The sequence below is a fragment of the Phascolarctos cinereus genome, unplaced genomic scaffold (assembly GCF_003287225.1).
Source record: "Phascolarctos cinereus isolate Bilbo 61053 unplaced genomic scaffold, phaCin_HiC Scaffold_3;HRSCAF=262, whole genome shotgun sequence".
NCBI classification, from domain to species: domain Eukaryota; kingdom Metazoa; phylum Chordata; class Mammalia; order Diprotodontia; family Phascolarctidae; genus Phascolarctos; species Phascolarctos cinereus.
In genome coordinates this window covers 185,203,744-185,225,088 of record NW_027555736.1, presented here as the reverse complement: position 1 = coordinate 185,225,088, position 21,345 = coordinate 185,203,744, and the positions used below count along the sequence as shown (strand labels likewise).

General features: G+C 39.9%; 1 protein-coding gene and 1 non-coding gene across 2 annotated transcripts in view; one reads left to right on the top strand and one right to left on the bottom strand.

The window, feature by feature from the left end:
* The window catches only part of KNL1 (kinetochore scaffold 1), a 108,363-nt gene extending 97,555 nt beyond the window's left edge, over positions 1-10,808 (bottom strand). Inside the window, 1 exon segment of the mRNA XM_021009346.2 lies at positions 10,689-10,808. The gene's annotated coding sequence lies outside the window, so the exon portion shown is untranslated.
* Positions 10,809-11,255: 447 nt separating this feature from the next.
* Positions 11,256-11,337, top strand: TRNAS-GCU (transfer RNA serine (anticodon GCU)). The gene has a single exon. It is a non-coding gene; the product is annotated as a tRNA-Ser (tRNA).
* Positions 11,338-21,345: the final 10,008 nt, after the last annotated feature.

Sequence of the window (21,345 nt, the reverse complement as noted above, 5' to 3'; positions counted from 1 at the left end):
GAAAAGATTTCTACAATGTTTAACTAAGGCAGACATAAAGTAGGGATTTCTAGGACTGAGTAAAGCCAGGGAGTACAGTAGCAACATTTGTTTTGGGGAATCCTGATACTTGGACAGAGGGGGCTCAAAGCATCACACATAAAAGGACTAACCTTGGTTGGTACACGTCTAGGATCTTAGCAGGAAAGGCCATTTCCTTGCTATTCAGACATGGGGCAATCTTTTACCATTAAACTCATTATCTTATTTCTCCTCTATTAATGGTATCGCTATTATACTACTCATAAGGTCCATAATACTAAAGCAATTTTAAATTCTTCTGTCTCTTTCCCTACCTCCCTTCAGTTAGGCCCATTTCTCTTTATCTCCAAAATTCCCACTCTAGTTTGATCATGTCCTGCCCAAATCAAACAAAAGCACTGAGTAGCTTATTAAGTATACAGATAGAGAAACAAGACTAACATAAAACAAGTTCAAGATTACAGGTACAAGCTGCTAAACTATGTGGTTTTCTACTATACAAGTTCAGAGGACAGAAGTGGTTGTGCTTTCAAGTTGTCTAGAACAGCTGGCTAGCAGGTCTCCTTGCTTCTAATTTCTCTCAGTCTAGTGCAGCCTTATTTATGTACTCTATGCCCATCAGTCAGATTAGTAGTCCACCTGAAAGTCTTCACTTGGTTATTTCTACTGCCTACTGTACCTCCTTACTGCAGCAGAGCTAAACTCCTCACTATCCTTTCTTATATTTCCAATTTCTTTTCTCTCTGCTTTCCAATCTGCTATTCCAGTCAAGCCAACCTATACGATATATTGATTACTTTTGCCTGTGTCTTTATTTATGTCAATTCTCCAACCTGGAATGCATCCCTCTTTCTGTCAACCTATGTCTAAATTTCTGACCTCTATCTTCACGTCACACTGCCATGACCCAGAATTCTAAAAATCCTCTCTCTGACCACAAACTCCTATCCTTCAACCTCTTCTTTTCTTTTTTTTTTCAACTTCTTTTGCCTTATCCATTCTAAACCTATTTTTACTCTTCACCATGACTAGTTGCCTCCACCTCTCCTTGGATTTAAAAGTATAAGGGACCTCAGAGGCAATCTAGTCTCCCAGTCTACAGTTCTGATCTCCCTCCGCAGTCTTGATCAACCAATTCAACCATAAACTATAAGCTATGCTTTAATTATTTGCCCTCTTATCCTATTGTCAGCCATGCTTTGCCAATCCCCAAACCTCAGCTACCCTTAACATTTGGCTTCTGTTCCTACTTACTGCTCCTGAACTAACTAGATTTACTATTAGTTAATTATCTAATCTCAACCTGGTTCTCACTCCATGATAATGTTTTTTTCCTTCCTGATTTAATTTCCATCACATTCTTCACAGTAGTTCTTTCAACCATGTTTCACTCCTCAGGACTCCTAGGTAGCTACTGCCTCCAGCTTCCCATCAGGATCTCACCTACTTTACTGAGAAAACCGAGGTTACCACTTGCAAACTCTCTCTTCTCCACTCCAGATCTCAAAACACATCTTCATCAACCCCATTCTCTTTTCCTTGCTCCAATCTCTAATATAGGATTGGGTCATCTCCATGCCACCTCTACTGGTGACTCTTGAACCCATACCCTCTTATCTCATCTAGTAAAGACACGTGGGTCATTCCCTCTAATTTTCAGTATTTCCTTATGCATAGGAGCACTCCCCTGCCAGCTATAAACACACTTATGTCTCGCCCATCCTTAACAATTTTCACCAGTCTTTCCATCCCATATCTCTTCTCCCTTTCATAGTCAAACTCTTAAGAGTTATCTATATTTCCTCCATTTCCTCACCTCCCACTCATTTCACAATTCCTAGCAATTTGTCTTCCAAGCATATCACTAGGCTCCAATTCTCCAAGGCTAACAATAATCCTTTGTCTGCTAAATCTAATGGCTTTTTTGAGTCCTCTTTCTCTTTTATATCTTTGCAGTTTTTGACCTTGTTAGTCACTCCCCAGGCACTCTTTTCTCCCTTGGCTTCCATGACATTGCTCTCTATTGTTTTCCTACCTATCTGCCTAACTCCTTCTCAGTCACTTTTCTGAAGACTTATGATCATGCTCCACACCAATAAGCTTGATTATCTCTCAAGGAACTGTCTTGGGTCCTTTTCATTTCTGTCTCTACATAATCTCCAATTTTGTATTACCAACTCCCTGCTGGACATCTCCACCTGGATGTCCCATAGGTGTCTCAAACTCAACATCTCCAAAATAGAACTCATTATACAGTTCCCCACCTACCTCTCAAAAAGCAAACCAATACCTCTTCTCTAAACTGCTTTATTTCTGTTGAAGGCATCACCATCCTTATCACCCAAGTTGGAAACCTCTAAGTCAACCTCTACTCATTACTCTTCCCCATCACCCATATACAGTCAGTTGCAAAGTCTTATTGATTCTCCCTCTATAACATCTCTCAAATTAGTTCCCTTTTCTCCCACACAGTATCTATCTGAGTTGAAGCTTGAATCACATCTCACTTGGATTATTCCAATAGCTTCTTAATTAATTAGTCTCTTTGCTTCAAATCTCTCCCCTCTCCAATACATCTTTCACAGAAATGCCAAATTGCTAAGAATACAAGTTATTCCCCCAATTGATAAATGGTCAAAGGATATGAACAGGTAGTTCTCAGATGAAGAAATTAAAGACATCTATAGTCATATGAAAAATGCTCTAAATCACCACTGATTAAAGAAATGCAAATCAAAACAACTCTGAGGTACTACATCACACCTATCAAATTGGCCAACATGACAAAACAGGAAAATGATAAATGTTGGAGAAGATGTGGGAAAATTGGAACACTAATGCATTGTTGGTGGAGTTGTGAAATGATCCAACCATTTTGGAGAGCAATTTGGAATAAAGCCCAAAGGGCTATAAAAATGTGCTTACCCTTTGACCCAGCACTACTCCTTCTAGGTCCATAATCATGATGGAATACTATTGTACTATAAGAAATGATGAGTAGGATGATCTCAGAAAAACCTGTAAAGACTTGCATGAGTTGATGCAAAGTGAGATGTACTTTGTACAAAGTAACAAGTCTGAAGGACTGTGGATGAAAAATGCTATCCATCCCCAGAGAAGAACTGATGGTGTCTGAATACAGATTAAAGTATACTTTTTTTTTACTTTATTTTTCTTGAGGGGTTTTTTTTGTCTATGTTTTCTTTCACAAAATGACTTATTATGGATGTTTTGCATGACTACACATATATAAACTATATGGAACTGTTTGCCCTCTCAATGAGAGGGGGGTGGGGAGGGAGGAAGGGAGAGAATTTGGAACTCAAAGCTTTAAAAACAAATGTTAAAAATTGTTTTTACATGTAACTGGGTAAAAATTAAATAATATAAAAAAAATAAAATTTTACTGATATTTTCTGTTTTTTACATCACCATAGTATCCCATGTATCCTTGTCATCCCAGTTGATAAACAGTCTTTTTTGGAAAGGAAAAAGAGAAAAAGTCAGCACAATTGAGCAATACCTTGAAAAAGTCCAAAAGAATGTACAATGTGTAACACCTGTGGACCTCCAACCTCTTAAAGGGGTAGGTTGGAGTATCTTCTCATATCTCTTCATCTTAGTCCCATTTGATCTTTATAATTTTGTTACATTTACTTTTGATTTTTTGGTGTGTTGTTCTTTTCATTTAAATCATTGTGACTGCTGTGTATATTATTTTCTTTGCTCTGCTTAATTCACTCTGCATTAGTTCATATCGATTTTTCTATGCTTCTCTATATTCATCATATACATCATTTCTTATGGTACAGTAACATTCCATTCCACTCACATACTACAATTTGTTTAGCCAATCCCAATTGAAGGGGATTTCCAATTTTTACCTATCACAAAAAGTGCTGCTATAGCTTTTTTCTTATGAATGGCTTCCTTGCGATATATGCTCAGTAGTGGAGTTTCTGGTTCAAAGGGACATTTTACTCACTTTATTTGCATAAGTCCAAATTGCTCTCCAAAATGGTTCAGGTCCTTCTTTTGAGAACTGTGTTCACATCCTTTAACCATCTATCTATTGGAGAATATCTATTATTCTTATATATATATATATATATATATATATATATAACACATGTGTTATATATGTTATATATGTTTATATATATCAACTGTTTATATATTTTAGATTCTAAGCCCTTAGAGAAATTTGATATATATTTTTTTCCCATTTGACCACTTCTCTTCTTATCCTAGATGCATTAATGTTGTCAGACATTTTCAAGTTTCCCTCTTCTGCTGTAAACAAAGTATTATGTTCCTTTACTTTTTCTTTTTAAGGTGGCCCTGTTCTCACTGGCTCCTCATCCCTGATACCCTCTTCTTGCTGGATATTCCTCCTTCTTCTTCTCCTCCCCTTCAGCTAGTTCTGTTCTTTTTGTTTTGTTTTAAAAATTTCCCCCTGTCCTTTAAGGAATTCTCATGCTCCAAATCACTATTGATTAGAGAAATGCAAATTAAAACAACTCTGAGGTACCATATCACACCTATCAGATTGGCCAACATGACAAAACAGGAAAATGATAAATGTTGGAGAAGATGTGGGAAAATTGGAACACTAATGCGCTGTTGGTGGAGTTGTGAAATGATCCAACCATTCAACCAGTGGAATCACCTTTAACCTCCAAAATAAGTGGATACCTTTTACCAGAGTTCTTCCTTCACCTACCTCCTTGTGTAAATGTAGAAAGAAATTGCTTTCTGGTCTTTCAGTCACTCAATTACTGTTACTGTCCTTACCTGCTGCATATATCTATTTCTCCTACACTTCTGTCTAGGAGAGGCAAATAATCTCTTCAGTTCTGTTTTTTTCTAAAAATGTTTTAAAGTCTTCTTTATTATTGAATGTCCACTTTTTGTCCTTCATGTTTAAGCTCCAATTTGTAGGTTAGGTCACCCTAGGCTGCATCCTGAGCTCTATTGCTCTGTGGAACACATTATTCCATGACTTCTTCCTCTTTCTACTGGGTGTGGAATAGTCTTAGCTTATTTGAATGTTTTTTCCTTTGTATTTGAAGGTCTTTCTCCTGATAGCTAACAGAACTAGTTTCTGAATTGAATATTAAATTTAATTACTAATTGTCTAGGAATTTGCTGCCTTGGATTTTTTTCTGGAGGTGATCTGCGAATTCTTCTCATTGGAACCAATTTTCTACGTTTAGAAATTCTGGGTAGTTCTTTTCTCTTATTTCCTTCATTATGTTGTTAAGGTTTTTTATCCTGTCGTGTTTTCCTGGGAAATCTATAATCTTTAGGTTGTCTCTGCACATGCTAGATTCGAGTTCAGTATGTTTTGCTCGCAGGGTGAGCAGATTTTATTTTAATGTTATTGTTTTTTGTTTCTCTTCTTCTGGATTGTCCTTCAGTTCTTCGTGTTTTTATTCCCAATCTATGTTCTTTCTTTTGTTTCTTTGGTGAGGCTTGCCATTATAGATTCAAGTTTTTCTAGTCTGTTCATTATTTTTGTTGTGTAGGCCATAAATTCTACACTCTTCTCATTTCTCTTTTAAACCACTCAGGAACTCTTGTGTTTCCATAGTCTCCTCAAATTCCACTGAGTCCTCAGTCTCATAAATGTTAGATCATTTTCCTTTGTTTTAGAGTATTTATTCATAGTTGCCTGTACTTGTTTACTAGATCTAGATGCCATATTTCTTTCTGATGTCACTGTTTTTCCTGTTGATTTACTTGTTTATGTTCAAGGTCTCTGAGTTTTATTTTTCCTGGAATCTTTGGTAATTTCACTCCCCCCCCATCTTATTTTCCTTATCACTCCCTGACTCCCTTCTCTTTGATTTTGGTTTCCTTGGGGGCTGTATCTCAAAAGGTACCATATCACCCTCCTTCCATGATGAACATTATGGTTTACCAGCCTAGGTCTCTGCCCCAAGTGTCTTTTAGGTGGTCAGAAGTAGCTCCAGCTGGTTCTAGCTATATTCTTTCCTTATGTTTGGTGGAGTGCTGCATAGCTCTCCACAAGCATGATGTCCTCTCCTGGTAACCTATCCTACTATCTCTGTTTCTCAATTCTATGGCTTAGCACCACCAGTTCAGACCCTACTTTCTTTGGAACTGGCAGAAACTGTTATGACAGCACCAGTACTTCTAGGCTGCAGCCTCTGGAAGGCTTTTACTCTTAAAGGGCTGTGGCCAAGTGGGCTTCCTCAGCCTAGAGCTGAGGATCTCTATGGCACAGGAAAGAGGGAGATGGGAATGGGGCTCAGGGGTGGGTTTTGAGGTAAGCTAGTGACAGGTTCTTGGGTCTACTAGTACAGCCTAGCTGCCAATAGCATAAGAGGAGGAAGAGGGACACTGAGTGAGCTCAGGTTCTGTAAGCCTTAGTTCTTGGGTTTTAGGAGATTTTTTTTAAACTTTCTTTTGGATTCTGGGTACTCCAAACCATGGAAACAACTGAAGTTGCCTTCTCTTTAGTGTATAATTTCTGTTTTGGTAAGGCCTGAAAGGTTGCAGGGATCAGAAAATATGTCTAGTCTACCATCTTGTTGCTCACATGACCCAGAAATCCGAAACTGACATTTCTAAAACATAAATCTAATCTTGTCATTTTTCTAGTCAAAAATCTTTGGTGCCTCTCTATTGCCTTTGAGATAAAACAGAAAATCTCCAAGCCTTCCATAAACTGGCTCTCACCTATCTTTCCAATTTTACTTCATATTTCTTACCTTCATTCTCCATCCCAGTCAAACTGGCCTGATTTTGTTCACTATACATATGTATTTCATCTTTTGCCTGTCTGCATCTGCAGAAGTTGTCCCTCATTTCTAGAATACACTTCCTCTTCATAGCTACCAAAGTTAGAATCTCTAGCTTAACCCAGCTTAAAATCCTTAGTTATGATCCATAGCCTCCTCCTTCATAAAGCCTCTCCTGCTCTTCCCATTTATTAGCACTTTGTCCACATACAGTTTGCACTTATTTATCCGTGTATGTTGTACAACCTTCCTTCACAACCCCCCCCCAGAAGGGGCAAGGACTATTTATTTTTTATTTGTATCCCACCAACTAGCACAGAGCCTGAAACATAGTGGATACATAATAAATGTCTGTTGAATTACTTTGAGGCCCAGTTCAAAATACAGTAGCTCCAAAAAGGCTGAATCATAGGAGCATAGATTTAGAACTGGAGAAGACTTCAGAGGCCATCTATTAGTCCGATCCCCTCATTTTACAGAGCACAGAACTGATGCCCATAGAGGTTAAGTGACACAGATAGTAAGTGTACAAGGCAGGACTCAGGCCCTCTAACTCCACAACTAATGTACTTTCTACTCAGTTTTGCAGTCAAATTCCCAGCACAACACACACACCCTCTACATATATACACACACATAAACATGCACACATGTGTGTATACACATTACATATACACATATATGTATATGTACATATGTGTATATGTATACACACATGTATATCTTTCATATCACTCAATACAATCTATGCTCACTAAAGATATGGTTGTGTTCTGGTTAAAAAATAACAATCATGGTGGCAGCTAGGTGGTGCTGTGGATACAGCACCAACCCTGAAGTCAGGAGGACATGAGTTCAAATCTGCCCTCAGACAAAACACTTGACACTAGCTGTGTGACCCTGGGCAAGTCACTCAACCTCAATTGCCTAAAAAAAAAAAATGAAAAATAATAATCATTGGTATAGTTTCAATATCTTTTGATATCAAAAGACATCTCCTCTAGAATATCACATTACCAAAGTAAATTTAACAACCAGCCTGAGAAATAGCTTTTTTCTGAGTCTAAAGCTATGTCTTTACTATAGCTATGTCATTACTAATCAAAATTTTTTAATCACATTCAGGCTCTGTTTTTATGTTGATTTTTCTTCACAGCATTTCTCATTATTTAACTTTTAAATACAACAATTTCTTATTTATACTTCCTAAATGCTTCTTAACTAGTTACTACTTATTCTTTTCAGCTTTGCTAATCATTCCCAACAGTTGTAAATGGTTTACCAAAAATCAAAACTAACACAGCCCCCTCCCTCACTAAAAAAAAATACCCTGAAAATCCTTCTCCAGCCACAATGGGACATCAATAAGAACAATAAACTTCTGGGGTAAAATATCATCCAAGACAGTTAAATACCAGTTAGATGGACAGCTTATTATATACTGTCCTTGATGACAGAAACAGTGTGTTGTAACTTTTCACAGCATCTGGTACAGTACAACTTGCCAAGTCATGGATACTTAGATTAAAATAAAGAGGTAAAGGGGCAGCTAAGTGGTGCAGTGGATAGAGCACCTCCTGAAGTCAGGAGGACCTGAGTTCAAATCTGGCCTCAGACCAAACACTTGACACTTACTAGCTGTGTGACCCTGGGCAAGTCACTTAACCCCAATTGCCTAAAACAAACAAACAAAAAAACACAATGAAGTAAAAAGGAGAGAGAACTGTCAAGAGTGAAGAACATATCTAGGATATACCCATCTTTTCCATTAATACATACACACAACAGACACACACTTATAAACAACAGGCATGCACATCTAATTTGTTTTTCATTTGTATAGGGAACTCCTAATAAGGAAACTACTACAGCAGACCCTAGCCCACTCTTCAGCTTAGAATCTTTGAAATTTATCATGAGAGGTTAAGAGATTTGCCAAGGTCACAAAGCCAGTATGTGTCTAAGGCAGGATTTGAATCCAGGTCAAGGCCATTTACATTCACTATGTCAGGCATCGTCTTTTCATGCAAATCAATACTCAGAGGAAATTTTAAATTGTATTCCTGTTTTCCAAGATGATATCAATCCTGATGTATTTGTTGTCTGTAGCCAATATGTTACAAATTTCATTACCAATGAAATTGATATATAACAATATAAATTGATAACAACATGCAACAATATAAACTCAGCATCAACTGTTACAGGAGACATTACTCTGGTCGACTGTGTACACCTAACAGAAGAATAGTCCTCAAAATACATCTTATTCTGGTAGTATTATCATAAAGCACAGTGTTAAGTCTTACTGAAGTCCAAGCTATATACTGTGGTACAACTATTATTACCGCTGTCTGAATTGTGTCAGAATCAATAAAATAAAGAGCCTGAATTTCTCATATTAGACCACATTTATCAATGTGCTTTTTTAAGGCTGGGCTTTTGAGTGTCAACTTAAAAAAGCAATAAACCAGAAATGCTAATTACTACCAGGTCTTATGTACCTTTCCAAATTCCTTTATTCCCAATCCATTTGCCATCTCAATATACTCCACTTCCAGACTTTCCGACTGTCTACAAGGCCAAGGAGGGGTATATGCTACCCTATTTCATAGTTAAGTGTAGATCTACCAACAACTTGTACTGTTGTAACCCTCAGTTTCTACTAACCAAGGAATCTTTTTACACTTCACAGATTTCAGGATTGGAAAGGACTCCAGAGGCCTTTGCATCCAACTCATACCTGAACAATATTCAGAAGAATCCCTTCCATATTAGTGTGAACAAATGTTCATTCAAAGTTCATTTTAAAATCTCCACTGATGTCCAGAGATAGGCTAATTCCACTTTTAGATTGCTCTAATTGTTAGGAAATTTTTCCTTACATCAGTGTCCAAACATGTCTTTGCAATTTCGATATGGGACTCCTTGCTTTGTTCTCTGGGGACCAGAAAAACAAAGTATTCACCTGAATACCTCCAGTGTTGGAGAATCACAGCACTTCTGGAGTCAGCTCATTGTACCTCTAATTTGTTCTAACAGTCAAGGACTTTTTCCTTACATCAAGCCTAAATCTGCCTCTTGGCCATTTTCACCCATCCTACCAAGCAGGACAATTTGACTACTCTTTCAGCTCAAATCCTTGGAAAAACGTCTGCCATACCCCCACCCCCAGGCTTCTCTTATCCAAGCTAAACATCCCCATTTCCTTCACATGACCACTTTATATCATGAACCGGGAACTATTCACCAACCTGGTGGCTGGCTCTGCAGCTCACTCTTCCTAAAACGTGTCTCCTCGATCTGAAACACAACACTGCACAAGAGGTCTGACCAGGCACAAGAACCACATAACCCTGATCAACTGCACTATCAATCAATCAATCAATCAATCAGCAAGTATTAATTAAGTGCCTATTATGGCGGGGGTGGAGGGAGGGAGGACAGACACTGTGCTAGTCACTAGGGATACAAGTACCCCACCACAAAATACTTACATTCTAACACAAGTACCTGTGCAGAGACATATAAAGTGATTATGTCAATAAGTATACAAAGTACCTAAATACAAGGTCTTCCGCTGTGGGGGTGGGGTTGGGATCAATGACTGACAGCCCGGATTTGTGGAGCTTCTCATCAAGTCTAGCGCCCCGGGGCCTCAGTTGCTCCATCCGGGTGGGAAGAATGGGGGTTGGTTCAAATATTCCTCAAGGCCCCTTCTTGGCTCTCCGGCTTCGTCCCCAGGCTCGAAGGCCTCTAGTGGCCCCAGACCCGAGGCCTACCTGAAGAGAGGAGGCGGCGCCGCCCTCTCGCGCTCCCCCCTCGGGAAGGGGCAAGACAAGGAAACCCTTCAAACAGCCAGGGACTGAGAGACCCTTCCCCCGACCCTCCGGGGCCCACCTGTTGGCCTACTCATCCTCTGGGGGCGGCGGAGGAGGGTCGGGCCGCTAGTGGTGGGGCTCGGCTCCGGCGGGTGCTAGGTGCTACCACACAGCTCCGCGGCTACCTCAGCGCGACCGTTCAAATCTAACCGCCTCGCGCCGCGCAGGCGCACACGGCGCGCCGGCGCGCCCGGGAAGCGATACAACCTTAGCTCCGCCCACCTCCGCCCCTTCACCTATCCCAGCTTAAGGCATCAAACCCAGGCTGGTGTCCCAGCCTCATTTTCGATTGGGCGGCTCCGTTTTATTATTTCTCCCTTTCCTTCGCCTTTCGTCTATCTTTCTCCTTTCTTTCTGCGTCCATTCTAATTATCCCGGGAGCATTCTTTCTTTCAAAGAGCAGTCCGTACAGTATGGCGGCGGCCACTTCAAGTTTTGTTTTTTTTTTTAACGGGGGCGCTAGCTTGCTATAATGAAGTATCAGGATCAATGTAGTCATTCGTACGGAATGGCGACTTCCGTAACAGTACGTCACTACCCAGATGGTTATATTCCCTATAGCTGCCAGGAAGCCATAGACTTCTGTGACGAGGTGGCCGAGTGGTTAAGGCGATGGACTGCTAATCCATTGTGCTCTGCACGCGTGGGTTCGAATCCCATCCTCGTCGATCTGTGTTTTGCTTCCAGTATCCTCATATTTTCAGTCTTTCCAGAAAAGAAAGATGAGACAATTTAACTTCCCCTCCACATCTGTTGCAATTTTGCCTCAAGTTTCACTAAAAAAGATACCTACAATACTTTTAAGGCAGAAAGATAAAAAAAGGTAATTCAGCCTCTCATCCTCATCTGTTGCAGTTTTGCCTCAAGTTTCAATAAAAAAATTTTTGCAATATCTTTAACACAAAATGACAAAAGAAAACAATTTAGCCTTTCATCCATATCGGTTGCAGTTTTGCCTCAAGTCTCAGTAAAAAAGATATTTGCAATGCCTTTAACACAAAAAGATAAAAGACAATTTATCCTACCTTAGAGATAACTTGCCCAACAGTATTTTCTACTTTAAGAATCAATTTATCTCACCATCTTCCTATTAGTAATGTCATACACATAGTATGCAACTCAATAATTTTTGTTGAACAAAATAAGTAAATAATGACAATTCTAGAATGCTTCTTACCTCCCAGGGAAAGAAAAGGTGGAGAGGTTAATCTAGAAATTAGAAAATCTGTGGTTTTCATTCCTTCCTCCCCCTCCCTCTTTTTTCTTTTTGCAAAGAATAAACTATGTAACACATAGAATGTCTTCATGACTGTCAATGGGCTTACTTTCCAGACCTAGATCTGCTCTTGGGGGTTTACAAGTAATGGTGGGGCTTCATATTCCAGGCACTGCCATCAGGATCTCTCCCCAATTCCAATCAGACATTTCTGAGTGGGGTAAGTGGGCAAGCCACTGACATGTGTTCTTTCTTTCCTTATGCAGCAAGTGGAAATGATATTAGGAACAAGTGGTGAAACAACAGAGGAAAAACAGTGCATGTATTTGTAGTAGGGAAAAGGCCCAAGTTCAAATATTGCCTTTGATAATTACTCGTGTTGTGGCCCTGGGGAAGTTCCTTAACTGCTTTGTGCCTCTGTTTCTTCATCTGTATAATGGAACTGGAGTCAATGGCTTCTCAGATTAGAAGTCACTTCCAGCTCTGAGTCTGTGATATGTGATCTGAGTTAAGACTGGTACTTGCTAGTACTATAACCATAGGCCAGCTGATTAACCTCTCTAAACCTTCTAGTTCCCCCTCTGTAAAACATGGATAATTCTCACTCTCACTGAATGGTTATTAAGACAACAAAACACTCTCTGTATAGGGATAATTAATAATAAGGTAGAAACAACAGGAGCATCCCCAGCTGTAACCACGAGCTAGAAATCTGCATCTCAGGAACCCAAGGGCTTTCTTTCCAGAGGGCAGGGCTCTATTGATTCCAAGAAATCAGGCACATCATCCTGCATGAAGAGAATGAAGTAGGGAGGACAGGAAGCTCCTCAGTTGCAAATCAACAGACAATCCTCCCTCATCTCTGCTGAAAAGCAATCTTCCATTCAGATTGGGGAAAAACCATCCCTTCTCCTAGCATGAGAACAGTTGTGCCCTTGCAGAACGTGCAGGCACATTTAGAAATGATAATAACTGACATTTATTTAGCTCTTTAAGATTTTCTAAGTCTTTACATGTTACTTGTTCGGGCCTCACAACAATCCTATGCACTGGGTAGTGGACATATCTTTTTCTGTACTGACTGGCATAATTTCATATTATTTTGCATTACACAGGAAAGAAAACAAGATTTAGAGTAAGGGGACTAGGATTTGAATTCCAGCTCTCTCATTACCTGTGTGACCTCAGGTTTGATGTGTGACACTCAATATTCCTTGGCCTCAGTTTCCTCATCTGTAAAATGAGAGGGTAGGGCTACAGGAGGTCCTTCCCAGCTTTAAATCTATGGCATGGTAGTCTACATTCCAACCAGTCAGTCATTTATTAAGTGTCTATGTGCCAGGCATTGTGCTAAGCTTCTGGGATGCAGGAAAGAAGCCAAGAGTCCCTCTAGTAACCCACAATTGAATGGGATTAGATAATCAAACTGTACACCTCTTATTTCTCTCTCATCTACCCTGCTTTTGCTCTTCCAGCTAAATTAGGATAGTGTATATGTAACAAGGGTTGACCTAGAGCAGGCCTGCACAACTTAGGGCCCTCGGGCTGCTTGTGGCCCATCAAAAGATTTTGGGCAGCTGGTGAAAAAACGTAGAAGGTGTAAAAGAAAGTAAAGATGTGCTAAGTGCTTTGTCCATGCCTGCTTTATCCGCCTTAGCTAGTCACCATGTGTCCATCATGTAACTTGTCAGGTGGGTTGCCGATGCTCACTCTCCTGTTTGTCACATGACCTGTGGCGGAAAAACTATCATCAGACCGTCTCTAGTCTGAGAGAGTGAGAGTCGTTTCTTTTTGCTGTGTTTTTGGAAGCTACTAAATGTAAACGATAAAAAAAAAACTTGAAAAATGTATTGAAACTTGCACCATTTAGCAAAGTAATTTTTTTAACATTAATATGATTTCATGATAAATAAAAATCTTAAGTAATAAGTGTAATTAATTGATATTAAATGAAATTTCCCTTTTTTAAAATACAGTTTATTTGCAAAATAGTTTAATCATTAATTATACCTTTACTTGGAAAGTGAGCCCCTAAAAACCTATCTTCAGCCCAAAGAAGTTTAGCCTACTTTAATTTTGGCCTCTACTTGCAGTCAGGTTGTGCAGCTCTGCTCTAGAGACCTCTGATCAATTGAGTTCCAAGCTCCCCTGCAATCTAATTGATTGATCGATGAACTTGTAGGATGTAAGGGGCAGATAACAGAGATAACGAGATATATTTATTTGTATAGTTGTCTCTGGAAGCTCCTTGAGGGTGATGACTGTTTCATTTTTGTATCTGGAGCCCCAGGACCTGGCACAAATGTCTGGAACATAGTGCTTACCAAATGCTTGCTGATTAATTGAATAAAAGCTCCAGCTTCCCTCAGTCCTCTCTAATCACCTCATCCACAGCCTCCCAGATAAGTATTCATGCATGACTTCCACTCTTCCTTCACTCCCTCCAGCTCTGGAACCATGTTGTCGTTCGGTCATATCTGACCTTTCATGACCCCTTGTGAAGTTTTCTTGGCCAAATACTGGAGTGGTTTGCCATTTCCTTCTCCAGCTCATTTTACAGATGAGGAAACCGAGGCAAATAGAGTAAAGTGACTTGCCTAGAGTCATGCAGGTAGTTCCTGTCACACAGCTAAATCCTGTTAGATTTGAGCTCAGGAAGATGAGTCCCCCTAACTCCAAGCCACTGAGCCATCTAGCTACCCTATGCTTCCTAGCTGAAACCATGAACTATAATCAAATCAACTCCGACATTGTTGCTGGGTGGAGTGTGTATGTCAATCTACTCTCTTCAGGCCCCATTTACTATCCCACCAACTTCCCTAATGGGTATGGTCTCCCCTCAATAGAAGGTTAGCTCCTTGAGGGCAGGGACTTGTTGTAGCTTTTGTATTAATATTCCCAATGTTTAGCACAGGGTCTAGTACATACAAAGAGCCTGAAATGCTTTTTCATTCACTCATTCATTCAGAGGTCCATTTCAAGTGTTAGGTTCTCCAGGTAGTCTTCCCAGGGTTCCCTCCAAATAATTGATTTCTACCTCTTGTTTCTCATGGCATCTTTCTTGTACTAGTTCTTCTTTTCCTCTTTGTTTTTCCCTCCCTCTCTCTTAGAACATAGGGTTTTATTTTGTGTGTGTGTGTGTGTGTGTGTGTGTGTGTGTGTGTGTGTGTGTATTTATCCTTTCCCCCACAGGATTCAAGTTGAGAGCACAGCCAGGTTCATATCAGTATTTGTATTCGTAGTACCTTGTCCACAGTTGGCACTTAGTAAATGTTCACTGAACTTGAATTGTTACTTTACAAATGAGGCAACTGAGGCTCAGAGACATTTGTCTTGTTCAACATCACAGAGCTAATAAATAGTTGAGATTGTACTGGGTCTCATTTTTTTTCCCCAACTAACAATGCCCTTCCACTACAAAATTATGTAGAGCATTAGTAGAACAAATAGCAATTCCTTCCTTCCACAGAATTGATTAAACAGAAGACACACACATCCAGGAGATAAAATAGTTTTATTAACACCATAAGAATGGATGACATCAATCAGGAAGACTAGAAAAAGAGATAAGGGCAGAAGACAAGGGGACAAGCACTATTTAGTTAGTGGGAAGCCTGGAAGTTGAATTTCAAAAAAGCTCCTTAAGGAGAGTCAGAGAGTAAAATTGTACAGCTTGGGGACCACTATGGCTAGACTTCTCCAGGGGACCTTTAGGCACTTGTCTGACAATCCAAGGAGTAAAAGACACTTGAACTAGAAACAGAGGGTCATAGGCCAGAAGGGCTCTGTCACACCTAGTAGGTAACTCCCCTAGTTGCCTTTCTGGTGCATATCACTCATATGGGAGGGAAAGGTATTGATGCATATGTTTTGATTTGTCTCAGGGGAAGTGAGCATAGATGATCTAATCCTGAAGAACTGGAGAGTTAAGTCAAGTGAGAGGATGGAGTCTAAGGGAGAAAGAGATAAGGGGCCACAAATGAATTCTCCAAACTGGTTTGGTTCAGTCTTTGTCATGCAATAGGCAAGGCCCAAAGCAGCATTCTCCCAAGGGCAGGTCCTGGAAAACCCATAGACCAAAACTAAATCAATCCAGATTACTGAAACCAACATTCATCAATCCACTCTTCTGTGTACCTTGTGTTAGTTGTTGAGGGTACAAAGGCAAAGAGGAAAACAGTCCCCATCCTCCCTTGTGAACTTTATAGGAGATATGACATACACACAGATAAATAAATATAAGCCATATATAAAGTTATACAAAGTAATTTCGAGAGAGAAAGACCACTTACCACTAGGAGAGGGAAGTCAAAAAAGGTCCTTTTTCTCTTTCTGGCATGTACATAGTGTTTTAAGGTTTGTAAAGTGCTTTACAAATATTATCTAATTTGAGCCACACAGCAACTCTGGGAGGTAGGTGCTATTATTATCCCCACTTCTACAGATGGAAAAATTGAAGCAGACAGAAGTTAAGTGACTTGTTCAGGGTCACAGTAGTGATTAGAGTGTTAGGCCTGAAGTCAGGAAGATCTGAGTTTGAATGCAGCCTCAGATACCTACTAGTTGTATGATCCGGGAAAAGTCACTTAACCTTTGTCTGACTCAATTCCCTTAACTGTAAAATAGAGATAATTTTAGCACCTACCTCTCAGGGTTGTTGTCGAAATAAAATTAGATGACATTTGTAAGACATCATATAAATGATGGCTACTAGCAAGAGTAGTAGTTCTAAAAGTCTGAGACCACATTTGAACTCAGATCTTTCTGACTCCAGGGCTAATAGTATATCTACCCCACTATTTAGCTGCCTCATGAAGGAGGTGATAGCTGTGCTTTGAAGAAACCCAGGCAGAATCCTTTCTATTGTATTACCATGATCCTCTCTTGATGCTTAATGTTTCTCAATATGGCAATATTTCCTTCTTTTCAGCACTGGGGAGGGTGGTAGTGTTAGGGAATGTCAGGCTAAGAAAAGAACTTGTTTTCTGAGAGTGCAGAAGGGGTAGAAACAGGAGACAAAATGGAGTACAATGCAAAATGTACTAATTTGGATTTGCAGCACCTGGGTTCAGATCCTAGCCCTATTATTTAACTACCTTTGAGACCCTGAGCTTAACTTACCCGGGCCACAATTACTTTAACTTTTGGACTCAATCAATGAGTCCCCTCTAGATATATGATCCTATGAAATTGTTTATTTTGGTACCTTTACTGCTAAGTGATCTATTCTTATACTTCAATACTCACATAAATTATAAGTATATAGATGGATAGATAGATAATTTTAAAGTTAGGATTCTGCTGTAGGAGAGGAAGAAGAGCAATTCAAACATGGTGGATCATTTGTAGAAAGGTATAGAAATGAGAGGGAAAATTGTGTGCTGTACCTATTGTGCCAATTTTACTGAAACAGAGAATTGTGTGTGCTGTGAAACATGACTACAAAGGTAAACAAAGAACCAGATTGTGGAAGGCTTTAAATGCCACACTGAGGATTAATTTTATTCTAGAGCCAATTGGGAACTGCAGACAATTTTTCATTAGGGAAGTCACAGGACCAGATTTGTGTTTAAAGAGTATCAATTTGGAGGGACAGCTAGGTGGTGCAGTGGATAGAGCACCAGCCCGGGAGTTAGGAGGATGTGAGTTCAAATCTGGCCTCAGACACATAGTACTCACTAATTGTGTGACTCTAGGCAAGTCACTTAACCCCAATTGCCTCACAAAATATACATATATGTGTAGATAGATAGACAGATAAATTTGGCAGCTGTGTGTTGGATGGATTCGAGAGGGAAGAGTTTGAAAGTTATGGAGACCAATTAGGAGGTTGTTGCAATACTCTAGGTAAGAGGTAATGAGAGCCTGAACTTGAAAAAAAAAATGATTTTCTAGGAGAGAGGGAGAGAGATAATAGGGTGGTGTAAAAACAAAAGAGATCGATTAAAAAAAATCTTTTTAAAAAAGACATTCTTCGGAAAGGAGATAGGTGAGACATTATAGTGGAATCAATAGGACTTGGCAACTTTCACCCAACATGGTGTGTTAAAGAGAGTGAAGAGACAAAGATGACAGTGGGATCATGAACTTAAGTGATTTGCAAGACGGTGGTGCTGCATGGGTTTAGGGGAAAATCTAATGAGTTCCATTTTGGACATAATGAGTTGGAGAAGTCTTTGGGACATTCAGGTAGAGATGTTCAGGGGACAGCTGGTGATGTGGGCCTCAAATTTAAGAGATGAGAATTAGATGCATACATTTGGACAGTATCTGTTTAGAGATCATTGACCATGAGAATTGGTGAATTTATTGAAGAAGATTATGGAGACAGTAGAGACCCCATTCCTGGGGAAATCTGCAAGTTTAAAAAATAAAAATAAATAATAAAGAAATTTGCAAGCTTAATGGATTAGAACATGATGATGTATGATCCACCCAAAGAAGACAGAGGAGTGGTCAGACAGCTAAGGAGAACCAAGAGAGAAGAGTATCTCAAAAGCCAGGGGAGGTGCAAGGAACATCACACAATCACAGAATTTAGATTTGGAAGTGACCTCAGCTGCCATTTAATCCAACCTGCACTTGACAAGCATTACCTACTTCTGCATAACTAACAAGTTATCATTCAGTCAGTGCCCAAAGTTCTCCAATGTGAAGGAACCTTTCACCTTCAAAGGTAGCTCATTCCACTTTTGGATAGTTCTAATTGTTTGGAGGTTTTTCCAGACAACGGTCCTAAGTTTGTCTCTGGCTTTTACCCCTTATTTCTGGTTCTGTCTTCTGGAGCCAGACAGAACAAGTCTACACAACAACCCTGGAACACAGTCAGCATATCCTCCCGAGTCGTCTCTTACCTAAGCATTCTGTTTACAGGATTACAGGATTTACAGGACCAGTGTTCAAATTCTAGCCCTACTATTTAACTACCTTTGAGATTTTTGAGCTTAACTTACCTGGGACACAATTATTTTAGCTGTTGGACTCAATGAACTCTAAAGTCCCCTCTGGATCTATGATCCAGTTGTTATAAAGAAGACCCCAGAGTCAGTTCGGAAGACTGGTGTTTCAAAGACTTTTTATTAAAGAGGTTGAAGTGCGTCCTTTCGATTCTCTTGAGAAGCAGGCACACCTCCTTTGAAGGGGAGAGTGTGCCGAATATAGAAGTTAAGAGCAAGCTTTATGGTTAGTATTTGCCTAACTCCTCCCTTCTGGATCAGGATTGGCCCTAATCCTTCTGGGTTACAATCTTCCCTATGTGCTTTGTTCACATATTTTATATATATGTGAAACCCACCCGTTAACATACATTTTGTGCCTAGAATTGTGTTGTCACTCCCCCCTGGATGGAGAAGTGAGCCTGTCTGTGCTGATTTCTTATCTACTTATGTGGAAACTTAACTCTTTTATTTCTCACACTATCAAATTGTTTATTTGGGGCACCCTGGTACTTTTACTGCTAAGTGATCTATTAACACATCTTAAACCTCTCATTTCTTCCAATGATCCTCAGATGACATGGATCCAAGGCTGTTTACCATCCTGGTGCCTGCTTTGAAAATCTTCCATCACATCAATCCTTGAAGTATGTCGCCCAGAACCAAACACAACACTCCAGATGAGGACTGACTAGGGCCGAGTATAGAGGGATTCTCGCCTCCTTATTCTTACAACCTATGCTTCTCTCAACACAGCTTAAGATCACATTAGCTCTTTTGATTGACACATTACACTGTTGACTCATAATGGGGAAGGGAATAAGTATTTACATTTAGCATCCTATTATGTGCCAGGTATTGTACTAAGCACTTTACAAATATCTCATTTGAGCCTTATAAAAACCCTGGGAGGAAGGCATTATTATGATCCCCATTTTACAGCTGAGGAAACTGAGGCAAAGGTTAAGTGATTTGCCCAGGGTGGCACAGGTAGTTACTATCCACTATCCACTGGGCCACATAAAACCCCAGATTTTTTTTTTTCCGAGCCATAGAACTATGCCTTCCCAATACTATTCTTCTGAAACTGATTTTTAGAACCCAATTGTAAAGCTTTACATTTACCTAATTTGCATCCATTTATGCCAAATGTCAAAAACGACAGTTAAAAAAATAAATAAAAAGCTGCAGTAAGATCGGATGAAATGAGGACTGAGAAAAAATGAGTTCTTTCCCTTCCTACTGAGATTAAATCCAGTTCATCCCAAGATCTCCTAGACATTTATACAAAGGTCAAAGGGATTCCTCCTGGTCTTTGGGACCAAAGGTGACTCATGCTCATCCAGATCTTCCTTGAGACGTGTGGGGGGGTGAAGGTGGGGAGTGGGAGGGATTTTACTCAATAGCATCAGAGATCTCTTCTAGATCTAACATTCTACAGTTCTTGTTAATTATGTGAGTCTCTGTCTCAAAGACGGCAAACTCCTTGAGGGCAGGGGCTGTTTCATATATTCTGTGTGCTTTTAATACCTGCCTGATAAGGTGCTCAACACCCAATGAAAGCCTAATGATGCTTATCAGGAGGAGGGTGAAACAGTACAGCGTAAGCTTCTCGAGGGTAGGAACAGTTTGGTTTGGTTTGTTTTTTTGTCTGAAGCCTACCACACTGCTGGGCACAGAGTAGTCACTTAATAAATGCATGTTGAATTGAATTGAATTAGGAAGGAAATGGAAGTAAATGTAAATCAAGAGTAAAAGGAGAGTTTAGGATTTAATAGCTAAGGTTAAGAGAAATAGCCAGGGGTTCTTGATGACATCTTTTATTTATCATCCTACAAACCACTAGGCTTTGGAGTGTGTCTTTGTTCCATGGCTGATGTTGTTATGTACTGGACTCACTACACACACAACCCGACAGGTCCAGACATTCTTAGTAAAAAGGAGATGGCCATCACAGAAGGAAACAAGAAGGAAAGCCAAAAGGAGACAAGGGCAGCCTCAAGGTACCTTGTAAGGAAAAGCAAACAATCCTTGAGTGCTGGTTTCATGTCTAATCCTTTCTCTCTTCTACTTTGAATGTGGAAGTGCACATTTTATTTGGTGTTTAAAGAAATCTGAATCCCCAGGATAGGCATATAAGGGGTCCTGATCTCGTTAGCGCCTCTCCTCACGATTTCCCACACTCCTGACTTCTACCTTTTAGAATCCGATGCTTTCTTCAAGATTCAGGTCCTACTGACTCCAGCCAGGGTTGGTACTCTACCCACTGCGCCACCTAGCTGTCCCTTTCTTTGAGATTCAGCTCAGGTGCTATCATTTACACAAGGATTCCCTGATTTCCCCATGGTCCATGACTCTTCAGTGCCCTTCACTCCATCTCATCTCCTACATACAATCAGTTGCCAAATTGTTTCAATTCTAGCTCCAAAATATGTTATATCTCTCTCCCTTTCCCTCTACTCACACGGCTACCTCCTCTAATCCAGGACCTCATCATCTCAATCTTGGATTATTAGAATAGTCTC